At 45.3% G+C, this 13,874-nt stretch overlaps 1 non-coding gene and 1 pseudogene across 1 annotated transcript; both read right to left on the reverse strand.

Moving 5' to 3' along the window:
• Positions 1-13,734, reverse strand: part of LOC115111359 (ubiquitin-associated protein 2-like) — a 32,112-nt pseudogene extending 18,378 nt beyond the window's left edge.
• On the reverse strand, positions 4,560-4,638 carry LOC115112600 (small nucleolar RNA SNORD121A). Its single transcript, XR_003860974.1, has one exon. It is a non-coding gene; the product is annotated as a small nucleolar RNA SNORD121A (small nucleolar RNA).
• Positions 13,735-13,874: the final 140 nt, after the last annotated feature.

The raw sequence follows: 13,874 nt of genomic DNA on the forward strand, positions 1-13,874 counted from the left end.
ACACCCCATAATGACAGTGAAAACATGTTTAGAAATGTTAGCAAATATATTGAAAATTAACTATAGAAATGCAACTTCCATAAGTACTCACACCCCTTTGCTATGACACTCCAAATGTAGGCATATACCTGGGGAAGGGTATAAAACCATTTCTAGTGTTGAAAGTTTCCAATTGCCCAGTGATCTCCAACATTGGGAAATTGGAAAAAATATTGAAGTACTCACACTGCCTGGAGCTGGTCGTCCGACCAAACTGAGCACCCGGGGGGCAAAAAGGACCTTGGTCAGGGAGGTGACCAAGAATCCAATGACCACTGTCAGAACTACAAAGTTCCTTGGTTGAGATGAGAAACAACCGTAAGTCTTTATGGGCGAATGGCCAGACGGACACCACTCCTGAGAAAAAGCACATGACCAACTTTGCATTCAGGCCAAAGAGTTATGTCTAGAGAAAACCAGGCTCAGCTTATCACCCCTACCGTGAAGCATGGTGGCGGCAGCATCATGCTATGGGGATGCTTTTCAGTAGCAGGGACTGGGAGACTGATAAAGATAGAGGGAAAAATGAATAGAGCCAAATACGAGCAAATCTTGGATAAGAACCCGCTTTAGAGTGCAAACAACCTTAAGACTGGGGCGAAGATTTGCATTCCAACAGGCCAATGACCAAAAGAAATGCTGGAATGGCTTCAGAACAAAAATATGAAAGTCCTTGAGTGACCCAGCCAAAGCGCAGACTTGAATCGCATTGAAAATCTGTGGAAAGACTTGATTGCTCTTCACCGCCACTTCCCATCTAACTTAACAGACCCTGACAAAATCTGCAAGAAAGAATGGGGGGAAAAAATAAAAAAATCCAGGTGTGCAAGGCTCATCGACAAACCCAAGACAAGCTGTAAATGCCGTCCAAGGTGATTCGACAAACTATTAACTCAGGGGTGTGAATACTTATGTCAATAAGATATTTCTGCATTTCATTTTCAATAAATTAGCAAAACGTGTTTTCACTGTCATCACGTGGTGTTGCGTGTAGATGGATTATCAATAAACTTATTCCATTTTGTATTCAGGCTGTAACAAAATGTGGAATAAGCCAAAGTGTATGAACACTTTCTGAAGGCACTGTGTGAGAGTTGGGAGGAGCTGAATTAGCTAGTCCCTTTCAATTCAGCCACCGCCGCCGCCCCCCCCCCCCCCAGAAGTAAATCAAGCTTTAATTATACTGTTGTTAGTCAGAGGAGATGGAGATTCAGTCATTGAGGTAGTCCACAAATAAAGTTTCAGCTATGTGCTTGTAACCATCATCATCTCCATATTATGGTGTGCACCCAAGATCTGGTTCAGGCCACCGACTATAGTGCATCTGTAAATGAATGTGGAACAAGCATTACCTGAGTATGGATTGTTGGCTAGCCCATCTCTGCCAGGCATGGTTGCGGTTGTACCAGGGAATGCAACTCCATAGTAGTCCTACAGAGGAATAGACACCAGGAGAAGCCAAACAGATTCAACAGTCATTGAGGTAGTCCACATATTAGGATTCAGCCATGTGCTTGTAACCATCTCGATGTTATGACAGGGACACAGATATGCAATATTAATCATGAACATTTATTTTTGTTTGGGTCATCTAAACCAGAGACCGTGCAAGAGTCCATCTGGGCAAACAAATGTGTGCTGCATTGCGCTTCATCGGCGTAGTACATGTGTGAAAAGTTACTCACCATAGGCAGACGAGACTGCAGCATCTGTAGGTCCTCATATCCATAGATCTGCTTTAGAGAGGTACAATGACCAAATGAAACAGGTCAACCGAAATAATCCACATATTCAACCAAGAACCGAAAGGTATGAAAGGGAAGAGAGCGAGAGAAAGGGTGCGATGGCAGGCCAGTGAGAGAAAGACTTGGGGAAAACAAGACTGGTAAAGAGAAATGGATGGGAATTCATGGAAACAAAGAACGAGAGCATGCAAGAGAAAAAGAGGTTTAGCGTCATTACCGGGTATGCAGGGAGCAGGCCTCCAGGGCCCATAATGTACTGATTAGCCAGCAGAGGGGGCAGTCCTTGGGCCAAGTTAGGGGGGGCTTTGCCTGTGGAACAAGAATGAGAGAGCGGCGAGTCAAAATTCCACAGGTCTACAGTCAAATAATAGACAGCAGAGAGTAGGACCGTTAAGTGACCAAAAAAAACCTGTGTGTGACAGCATGGTTCTCCTGAGCTCACCAGATGTGGTGTTCAGCAGGGGTTGGGCAGTGCGTCCGGCAGCTGAGAGGGTGGTGTTGCCATTGGCGGATAGACCAGGTGCTCCGGGGACATGCATCATGCCATTGGAGCTGCTAACGGCAGCATTGATGGAAGGGCCAGATGAGGAAGAGAAGGCGTGGAGACTACTGCTCTCCTCACTGGTCATCTGTGGGGCGGCAGGAGGGAGAGTTGGACAGACAGCAGTTTAGTTTTTTGGTAGCATTTTTACTCTTCACATTTTCAGCGCTTATTTTAGATCAGTTTTGGACGTGATTTACATTAACCCCAAAAGAAGACACTGTGCTGACCGTAAGGGAGGAGCTAGTGGAGAGGGCAGATCCTGACGAGTATGTACTGGTCACATGACTGGGGAAACCGTGGCAGAGAAAACAGGTAACGTTACCAAATCATCCGATGAGTCTTAAAGTTTAAACCAACTCATTACAACAAGGACTTTATTATTTTGTCAGTCAATACAGTAGATGGGAGATTCAGTCATTGAGGTAGTCCACATATTAAGATTCATCTATGTGCTTGTAACCATCATCATCTCCATTATGAGAATTACTGGGGGAGGGGAGTGATGGGCTTACCTGCTGACAGATGGCAGAGGGGCAGAGTAGGAAGGTGTGGGGGCTGGGGAGGGAACATGGTGGACGGGGCCACTGTCACTGCTCATGGGAGGGGATTGGGGCTTAGGGGTTCGAGAAGCCAACGACATCGCTGAAAGAGAAGAAACAGATAAGCAAGCGTGCTGGACTTCACCATGAAATAACACTTTCGGCAATCACAAATTGTCCTGAGTACTTACAGTCCTCAGGGCCCTGTGTCCTCACGCCACCATAGCCATTCTGTGAAAGACATTGACATTCTCAGTCGGCTATTTTGATTTCACTATACAGTGCTGATAAAGTAGAGCTCCAGTAATCTTTAATGCCTGAGGGTCTTAAGTGTCCATTGACCATAGGAGATTCAGTCATTGAGGTATTCAACATAGTAAGAGTCAGATATGTGCTTGTAACCATCATCTCCATATTTATGAGAGACAGGAGGAGTAGTCTTAATCGAGAGAGTGTCTGACCACACCTGACAAATCCAGTGTTGGTGACTCACAGTGAGAGGGGCGGCGGGGTGTCTTTGCTCTGGGGGTAGCCAAGGTGGGGGGGCATCCGCTGCACGGGGCCGTTGTCCACTCTGCTAGCTGAGGTGGAGGGCGGGGCGGCGCTGGGGAGACCCAGGGAGGGGGATGGTGTGGCACTGGGCAAACCCAGAGACGGGAAACTGGGGTCTGATATCGACGGCGGCATGGATGACAAGCTGCCAAGGGGCTCACTGCAACAACAACGTAAAGGGACGAGTTCGTGTAAAGCAAGTTCACCGTGGCCTCTACACGTATATACAACACAGTGATACTAAGAAAATGCAGTAAATAAACACCTGACTGGTCCAGGTTTGGAAAACAAGCTGCTTTGGGGCTGGGGTACAGCTGTGGGGGCCAGCTCCCTGGCAGGCTCAGCCTGGTGGCCCATATCAATCACACTGGGCTCCGAGTCAAAGTCCAGGGCCCCAAACTGCACGTTAAGACCAGACACATCTGCTGAGCCTGGCATCTCCACCGCAGATGAGGGGATCTGAGGAGACCAAGCAAGAGGGATTAAGAAAGAGGATGAGAGGGACAAACTATTCAAAGTTTAATGCATAAATTACACTCAGTCACAGGCTCGAAGACATTTCAGACCAAATGTGTGCAAAGTTGCACTTACCTACAGTACTTTTAGATATGTTTACAAATGGTTGAAAAACAAACACTTATTGTTATGTACCCTCTGAGTGAGCAGGCAACCTCTACTTCCACACGTTTCCTAACCTTTGAGGGAGGAGGTACTCTGCGTCTCTGGGTCTTGATCTGCCTCTGTGGGGGTTCAGCCATGGGAGCCTGATGGTCCAGGGAGTGTCCGTCTCTGGGAGGCGGGGGCCCGGCATCGTAGTGGCCTGGGGGAGTAGGTACCTGGGGGGGAAGAGACAGAGGCTCTGCCTGGGGAAGGGAGCTATGCTGGGCCTGCTGCTGCCGCCGGGCCAGCTGGCTGAGGACAGAGGAAGGCTCCGGCTGCATCTTTAGATCCACTGGAGAAGACCGAGAGAAGAGTTAATGGTGGCATTAGCAGTCCAGTAAATACAGATCTGACTCCTCAAATCTACATGTACCATGAGTCTCCCCCCCACTGTCACCATAGATTTTACTTTTGGGGGGGGGGGGTAGAATGAGAGGTTGAACAGTGATAATGTATTGGGGAAAGAATGCAATTTGAGGATGGAAGGAGATTCAGTCATTGAGGTAGTCCACACATGAAGATTCAGCTATGTGCTTGTAACCATCATTATCTCCTCCTATTCGACAAGTCGATACAGACAAACAATGACATGTACCCACACCTCACTTGAACCTTTTCCATATGATAGCACCCGTATGTGTCTTACAGTGAGAGGTTAGAACAGGGCCCTTCTCCACTCTCGGGGCCTTGGTTTCGCTGGCAGAAATGGGGGCGGAGCCTTGAACTGCAGGTGGACCGGATTCTTTGGCGACACTGCTGTTGCCCGCGGTGACCAGCTGCTGATGGGTCCGCGGGGTGAGCTGGGGCCCGTTGAGCTGCTCTGGTATCCTAACCTCACCCAGGTTCGGCTTGGGCCCACTCAGCGCCCCAAATCCAGAGCCAAGGACTGAGGACTAACGGACAGAGCAGTTGATAGTGTACCTGTGTGAAAGCCTGTACAGATATGTATAACCATGAAAAGGAAGTGTGTGTGTGGCTGGCTGCCTCACCAGGGCACCGTGGGTGTAGCTAGTGCCAGAGGCAGCACTGGCATAGCTGTGTGTGGCGGGGCGAGCGCAGTTGTGGTGAGAGTTGGTGAACACCAGGCTCTGGCCCCCCACGCACACAGGGGCAGGGGGCTCCATGCCACCCAGATCCGCCTCCACACCGCCCGTCTTGGGCAGCAGCGAGCCCATGTCCACACTGGAGAGGAAAGAGGACGACCAGTACATTTACAATGGGACACTGAATGGATAGTTTAGTGTTGTACCCTGATACTGCTTCTTTGCCTAAATGAAATATCACTTCTATTTATGTATAATACCTCGCATTTATATATTGCTCTCTCCATGAGAAGTTGAGCAGAGTGAATGCAATGGAAAAAATAATGAAGTCACTGGACGAAAGGAGATTCAGAGATTGAGGTATTGCACACAACGGGTTCAGCTATGTGCTCGTAACCATCATCGCCATTATTTTACAAGCAGATACAGAGAAATGATTACATATACCCACAACTCATATCATTACTATGAAACCTTCGCATTCCAACCCAAAGCCATTTTACTGTTATTTGTGAGAATTCGTGCTGTAAGACTCGGGGAAAGACAGAGATATGAGAGTATTTCATGGGGTTAAGTGTGCGTTCCTGTAAGCATTAGATTGGAGCCCATACTTGTGTCCAGATGTGATGTGGTTCGCAGGAGCAGAGGCAGTGAACACTTTGGTTTCAGACAGCTGTTGATAAAAACAGAATATCAGGAAGAGAACTGTTGTTATGCGTGTGTGCTTGTGTAGCCACTGTAATATAAAGTTGAATGTGGCAACCATCACTCACATCCTCATTCCAGTCTTCTGCAGCCCAGTCTTCCAAGTTGCCTCTCCATGTTCCTCCTATGATGGTAGGGGACAGTAGGGGTACGTGAGTTAGTCCTCATGCCTGGGGGGGGGGTACCCCTCTGTCCGACAGAGCTCAGTCAGCAGCACAATCAGAGTTGTGTTCATTAGGGGCACACAGAGTAAACACTATAATGTATCACAAAGGAAAACAAAATAATTTCTTATTGGACAAACCCAGGTTGTCCATTCCAGTTTTAAAATCGGGTTTCTTCCTTTTCGGTGCCTAATGGAACACGGTCCTGGTTGAGGCCAAACCGCACTGCTCCAACTGTGTCCAGGACTATCCTACTACAACCATGCTTTAAAGCTCTAAAACCTACACCTCGAAAAGGAGTGGGCTACATTTCAGAACTCAGGCAAACCAATTTGACTGTATAGAATGTCAAGATCAAGCTTATTGGTTACAGCGGAGACATTTAATCCCCTCCAGGATCAAGATCCCTTTTGCCTAAAATGTTTTGAGAGTTTCTTATTTTTAAATAGCACCCCGTGTAGACATTCAGTAATACCGTATACCCCAGAGTTGTACAGAAACGGTATGAAAATCCAGATACTGGCCAACCCTACTCACCTATACCATCTCCACCTTCGTTCCCCTCTGCTTCCCAAGTTTCCTGGCGAGACCCGCTAGAGTTAGCGTTGTAATCGGCGGGGTTGAAGATCCTTAGGTGGGGAGAGGGTTAGGGGTTCATCTATGTGCTTGTAATCATTATTAAGCAACGCTATGATACTGTGAAACAGCCACATCTACACACACTTGTTAGATATTACTGCACTGTCAGAACTAGAAGCACAAGCATTTCACTACACTCGCATTAACATCTGCTAACCATGTGTATGTGACAAATAAATTAGATACACACAGCTGAATAAACAAACAGCAGGAGATCTCCAGTGTGGATCGTCAACTCACCCCATCCCCTGAGAGGAGAACCTGTTACCACCAGCTGCTCTTCCCCTTCCGCGACCCCCCAACCCTAAAGACACACAGAAACACTACGTCTGACCTCTGCTGCAAGACACAAACCAGTGCATTAAATTACACCTAATGCCTGTGTTTTAAAACAGACATGTTTTCAGCACAAATGTCTGATATGTGTTGCTTCAAAACAGGTTAGAAGGGGGCATGGTACAGTATGTTGGGCATGCTGCTATGAGTCAGTTACACATGTAGACTGGTAGAGAATTTTGAACAGACTGAACACCTGACACTACTTGCTTATCAGAAATCAGGGTTTGGATTTCAGGCTGACAGCATTTGACAGGTCTTGGATCAGTATACGAGGATTGGCTTAGCCTAGACAGCTTAGGACATATGATAAATACATTTACAGACAGCAACTGCCATCACTGGCACTCCTGACTCCACTTCCTCTGCATGACTTTACCCCAACCAAAACAACCTCCCTGGCTTGTCCACCCCCCCCTCCCTGTTCTATAGCAGCTGCAGGACAGTAGTGCATTCAGAAAGTATTCATACCGCATTACTTATTCCACATTGTGTTACAGCCCGAATACAAAATGGATTTAATATAAATTTCTCACCCATCTACACACAACACCACATAAAGACCAAGTGAAAACCTGTTCATGTTGTAAATGCATTGAAAATAAAATTATAATTTACATAATAATTCAAACCCCTTTGCTATGACATCCCAAATTGAGCTCAGGTGCATCTAACTTATTTCCAATGTCACTACAACATGGAGTCCATCTGTGGCCAAATCAATTGTTTGGACATGATTTGGAAAGAAACGCACGTCTATATAATGGTCCCACAGTTGACAGCGCATGCCAGAGCAGAAACTATACCATGAAGTCCAAGGAACCGTCACTAGATCCCCGAGATAGAATTGCGATGAGGCAAATATCTGGGGAAGGGTATAAAACAATTTCTATAGTGTTGGAAATTTCCTAGAGCGAAGTAGTCTCCATCCTTGAGAAATTGAAAAAATACGGAGCTACCCAGACTCAGCCTAGAGCTGGCCGTCCAACCAAACTGAGCAAGAAGCACTGACAGAACTAGAGAGTTCCTTGGCTGAGAAGGAAGAATCTGCCAGAAGGACAATAGTCTATAGTGGCCAGATGGAAGTCACTCCAGAGAAAGTTACATTACAGCGTGCCTGAAGTTTGCAAAAAGGCATGTGAAAGACATACAGGTAAAGTTTGTGGTCAGATGAAACCAAAATTGAACTCTTTGGCTTGAACGCAAAGTGCTATGTTTGGAGAAAACCAGGCACAGCTCATCCTCCGTCTAACACCATCCCTACCGTGAAGCATGGTGGTGGCAGCATCATGATGCATGGGGATGCTTTTCAGCAGCAGGGACTGGAAGACTGATAAGCATAAAGTGAACAATGAATGGAGCCAAATACAGTCAAAACCTTGAGAACCTGCTTCAGAGGGCAAATGAGAGACTGAGGCTAAGATTTACATTCCAAAAGGAAAATGACCCTAAGCATAAAGCCATGCTGGAATGGCTTCGGAACAAGAATGTGAAAGTCCTTGAGTGACCCAGCCAGTCTGTGGAAAGACTTGCAGATTGCTTTTCACCACCACTCCCCATCTAACTTAACAGCGCTTGAGAAAATCTGAAAGCAAGAATGAGAGAAAATCCCCAAAGCCGGATGTCTTTGGTATGTATATCAGCCCTGCACAACTCAATGCTGTTATCACCACCCACAGTGCTTATATAAAGTATTGACTCAGGAGTGTGAATACTTCAGTAAATTAGGAAATTTATTGAAAATGAAATGCATAAATATCTAACATCTCTAGAAACATGTTTTCACTGTTATTACGGGGTATTATGTGTAGATGGGTGAGAAATTAGATATCATTTTAAATTCAGGCTGTAACAGAATGTGAAATAAGTCAAAGGGTAGGAATACTTTGAAGATTGCGTGTGAAATATACAATGGCACTTACAAGAATTTCTGGGCGACACAAATGGACACATCGCCAACTAAACCCCCCCCCCCCATCAACTAGATACCCACTTTATATGCCATTTTGGGGAGGATTAACGTAATGTAAAGGCTGTTGTATAGCATGGCAAAGTGGAATCTTGTGGGACAGGGTGTGGCAAGGTACAACAAGGCTCAGTGGGACATTAGTTCAGGTTGGCCAGTACCAGTAACGTAGTATAAATGGGCAAAAAACAACAGATTTGACAAGGTGCAGGTAGACAGAACAGAGCACTTAGAAAAAAAATATGTATCTGCAAACTGTAGCACTCCCGATGCAATGGATTTATCAAATAATCAGCACTTAATAATATCAGCACTATAGAATTCAGATACACGACATGGCCAAAAGTATGTGTACACACCCTTCAAATGAGTGGATTCGGCTATTTCAGCCATACAAGTTGCAGACAGGTGTGTAAAGTCGAAGCACACAGCCATGCCATCTCCACAGACACAACAGCAGTAGAATGGCCTGGGACCGTCATAGGATGCCACCTTTCCAAGTCGGGTTGTTAAATTTCTGCCCTGCTAGAGCTGCCCCGGTCAACTGTAAGTGCTGTTATTGCAAAGTGGAAATATCTAGGAGAAACAGCTCATCTGGAAAATAATATGTCCCACAAGCTCAAAGGAACAGGACCGCCGAGTGCTGAAGCACGTAAACATTGCGTCCTTGGTTGCAACACTCACTACTGAGTTCCAAACTGCCTCGAAGCAACGTCAGCACAAGGACCGTTCGTCGGGAGCTTCATGAAATAGGTTTCTATGGCCAAGCAGCTGTACAGAACCTCACGAACACCAAGCGCAGCATTTGGCTGGATTGGTATAAAGCTTGTCACCATTGGACTCTGTAGTGGAAAAGCATCCTGTGGAGTGATGAAACACGCTTCACCATCGCACAGTACAACGAACAAATTTGGGTTTGGTGGATGCCAGGTGAAAGCTACCTGTCCCAACGCATAGGGCCAACTGTAAAGTTTGGTGGAGGAGGAATAATGGTTTGGGCAAGGCCCCCTAGTTCCAGTGAAGGGAAATCTTAATGCATAGCATACAATGACATTCTAGATGATTCTGGGCTTCAACTTTGTGGCAACAGTTCAGGGAATGCCATTTCCTGTTTCAGCATGACAATGCCCCCATGCACAAAGAAAGGTGTATACAGAAATGGTTTGAGATCAGTGTGGAAGAACTTGACTGGCCTGCACAGAGCCCTGACCTCAACCCCATCAAACACCTTTGGGATGAATTGGAACTCCGACTGAGAGCCAGGCCTAATCGCCCAACATCAGTGTACGAGCTCACTAAAGCTCTCATGGCTGAATAGAAGCAAGTCCCCGCAGGAATGTTCCAACATCTAGTGGAAAGCCTCCCCAGAAGAGTAGAGGCTGTTATAGCAGCAAAGAGGGACCAACTCCATATTAATGGCTAAGATTTTGGAATGAGATGTTTGACGAGCAGGTGTCCACCTACTTTTGGCTATGTAGTGTACATAATTTTCATAGTAGCATTTACCTCTGCCAGCAACGCCCCTCCCCCTGCGACCACGGTCGGCAACTTTATCCCCAGAACACATTTCAAACCCATTCTCTTCTGGCCGAACTGAAAAGGAGAGGCAAAGGGAGAAACAATTACGTATAAATCAACACACTAGCAAAAACAAAGATATGATTTATGTAACACACTTCCTTTCATATCTCCCCCTTGGGTGTGTTCCCCCTCACCCTCTCTGCTGCGGTTGGCTCCACGGCCCCTCCTGTTGGGGACTCCGCGGCTCCGGCTTGCCTCGCGATCTCCTCTCTTCTCTCGGTTGTCCTTCATCTCCGAGGGACCCCCCTCCTTCCCTCGCACCTTTTTCCCAACTGTCTCCCAGGTGGTCTGACAGACAAAGATACCTTATTGCAAACACGAAGACACTCAACACTAAATAAGCAAACTTGGAAAATGGGTACTAGATTTGGTTATGAGAATATATTGATGCAAACTTGGTACTGAATAGTCAAGTGGTTGAAGGGGCTATCAATTATCAATTATTTTTTCTTTAAATTGTTGAATATTCATGGATTCTTGAAGAATATAACTTAAAATGCCACATTAGCTTGCATCCCGCCAGAAGCCAAAATACAACCGTGTTTTACACCTTTGTGTAAAAATGTAAACAAACACTTTTGCCACAAAACATGGTTAAAAAACGATAATTTTTATTTCATGGGTGGTCAATCCATAAGTCAGACTATGAATTTGATAGTGGCTACATTTCTTCAGCCTCATCACTCAGATGTTTACCAAAACAGTAGCTGGGAAACCGCTTTGTTCTTGTTGGAACTACAGATTACGCCTTTAATGAGAGTTAGTGACACGGGATGAGTCAGAGCAAGGGTGAAGGTGAGCATCGTTCGGGGACCCTCACTGTGTCAGAGGTGCTTTCCAGCAGGAAATTGATGGCTCTGTTGACATCCTCATTGCAGTCATGGAGGGCCACCATGCACTCATCTTGGGTCTTCCCAGTCACCTCAATCAGCTGTGGGAACACAATCAGCACGTGTGCACAACAACTCAGCTTTATTGACACAAGCACTTGGGGCTAGTGTGCATTGGTACTGAACTTAATCACACATATTAGGCTACATAAATTCTCCACATTTTCACAACTTGTTTCACACTGTACTCACCTGTTTGACCTTATCCTCAAAGTCAGCATCATTTTTGTCATAGATCATCTGGGCAAGCCGAATCTGTTCTGCTGTGGCCTGCATTCAAAGAGGGCAGTTACACACACGTCAACTCTATTGTTAGTTTGTGTAATGGCAGGAATAACATGAGAACCAAAGGTTCACCGTGTACATAGTGCTGCTAATCTGAAAGTGTGTAGGAAACTCACTTGTATCTGTTTCTGTGGGTGTGTAGTAGTGGGCAGCGCTCTGTCCCGAGTTCCTCGAGCTGGATTGCTGACCACTGAAGTCATCATATACAGTATATACAAAACAATGTATGTACAAAATAGAAAAATCTGAAACAGATGAGGGGCGACATCAATCAGTGAAAGGGACATCAATCATTTCAACCTGCTAGGCAAGCCTTGGATCTCTGTAGTGTATACAGTACGGAGTCTTGCTTTTGTTAACTTTTCCATGTTTGACTAACCCCATCCATTACCCCTCGTGTTTAAATTTAGACATCAAAACCAGGGGGAGGCTGTTCTGGTGTCAGCTTACATCGCTCATGCACAGTCAAAAACAGTTTCACAAACATAGCTCGATGTACAGGTCAAACAAGCGTCACACATACATCTGACTAGAACATCATAACCTCAAGTTTATTAAATGGTACCTTTGAGTATTGACTACTTATAAAACAGGACAATTATTGTTGCTCTGTATTGACATGGCCAAGTAGTTTGGTATGGCTGTGAATGACGCTAAGCTAGCTAACGTAGCTTAGTCAACTATTTTTGAAAGTTCTAGCGAGGGCCTTGTGCAAACCACAGCGCCAAATCCAAATTATGGGCAGCCATTTGGGGTTGCAAAAAACGAATTTGCGCCGTGCCAGGGATTCATGTGCCCGTGAAGTTAATACAAACATGAACGTTAGTTAGCTAAATTAGGCCTCACTACCGGACTGGCAAGTGGCTATAGTAGATTACCTAGGTAGTTAGCTGAAAAACCAACTGATTAAAGTAATAATGATAGTGCGTAGCTGGCTTGTTAGCACTCGTCTCGCTAACATTAAACAGATGCCATTATTAGTTATTGTGACAGCTGCGTTCTCTAATCCGGGTGGGAACACGAACAAACTAGTTGATTATAGTAACTACTGTTAAATTAGCTAGTAAATAAGGCTAAGGTAGTTAGTTAGCCAATTTAGACGAGAGTCCTCGTTATTGAACGAAAATGAATCTTACTAAAATATTTATGAGCAGGATTAACGTTACGTTAACTATTTCCAACAATCAGTGCGTCCCAAAAGTATAGCTTCAGAGTTTGTTTAATTCGATGATTCACATGTCAAGAGGATGACCAACGTTGACTTGCTAACATTAGTTAGCTAAAATATTGCCAAGAAAAAGTAACAGTATTTGTTCAAATATACAAATTGAGCCTGGACAAAGCCCAAATGTACTAATTTCCTCAACGTTAAATATCCAGATGTTTTAGGTATTAACCCCATAACGCCACATAGATAAGCATGCTTACGACGTTATAGCAGATCACTTTCGACAAAAATAAACAATGTTGGACGAAACTCTTTGTGTAACCGGCTAGCTACTAAGTAGCTAGCTAAGCTACTGGTCGCTCCCATTGGAGCAGAAACATTAGTGACCCAACACAGGTCCTCTTATGTTAAATTAGCTAATAAAATGTAACGTTTACTATGTACAACTTGTAAAGTACTATGGCGTACGCGAAACGATTTGCTAGCAAGAAGCGTGTGAACATGGCTAGCTAGTCAGTAGTTAGCTACTTGACCCGTGGGTTAGCTGATAGCATGCTAGCAAATCTTTCTAGCATTTGAAAACGTTCGCACAATGCAATTGCTATGGCAGGGCTAGAATCTCCTAGCTCCATCCGCACCTCGTCGTCGCTTAAGTGGCTAACTGGTAACGTCAAATGATGGCCCGGTCTGTCTCTTCGCGAATAGTATTACTGAAGTCAATCAAACCCATACAACAAATGCACGAACTGTATTTTTCGTTTATGTTATCATAACAAACCTTTTTATTTCTTTACCTGCTAACACGCTTCGCTCAGCCAGCAGCAGATGCCGTCACGTGACCCACTGTACAGTTGTTCAACCCTAAATAACTGAACCAGCCACTCACAACAGGCCTAGCAGAACAGATGGTTTTACGCACTCTGCTCTTGTGTACGTGCTTGCTCCCTCTCCCCCGGGAACGCGCAGTCAGATAGAAATAACCCCATACAGAATCAGTCGATATAATCGAGAACAATCA

Source organism: Oncorhynchus nerka, linkage group LG27 (genome assembly GCF_034236695.1).
Source record: "Oncorhynchus nerka isolate Pitt River linkage group LG27, Oner_Uvic_2.0, whole genome shotgun sequence".
Taxonomy (NCBI): Eukaryota; Metazoa; Chordata; class Actinopteri; order Salmoniformes; family Salmonidae; genus Oncorhynchus; species Oncorhynchus nerka.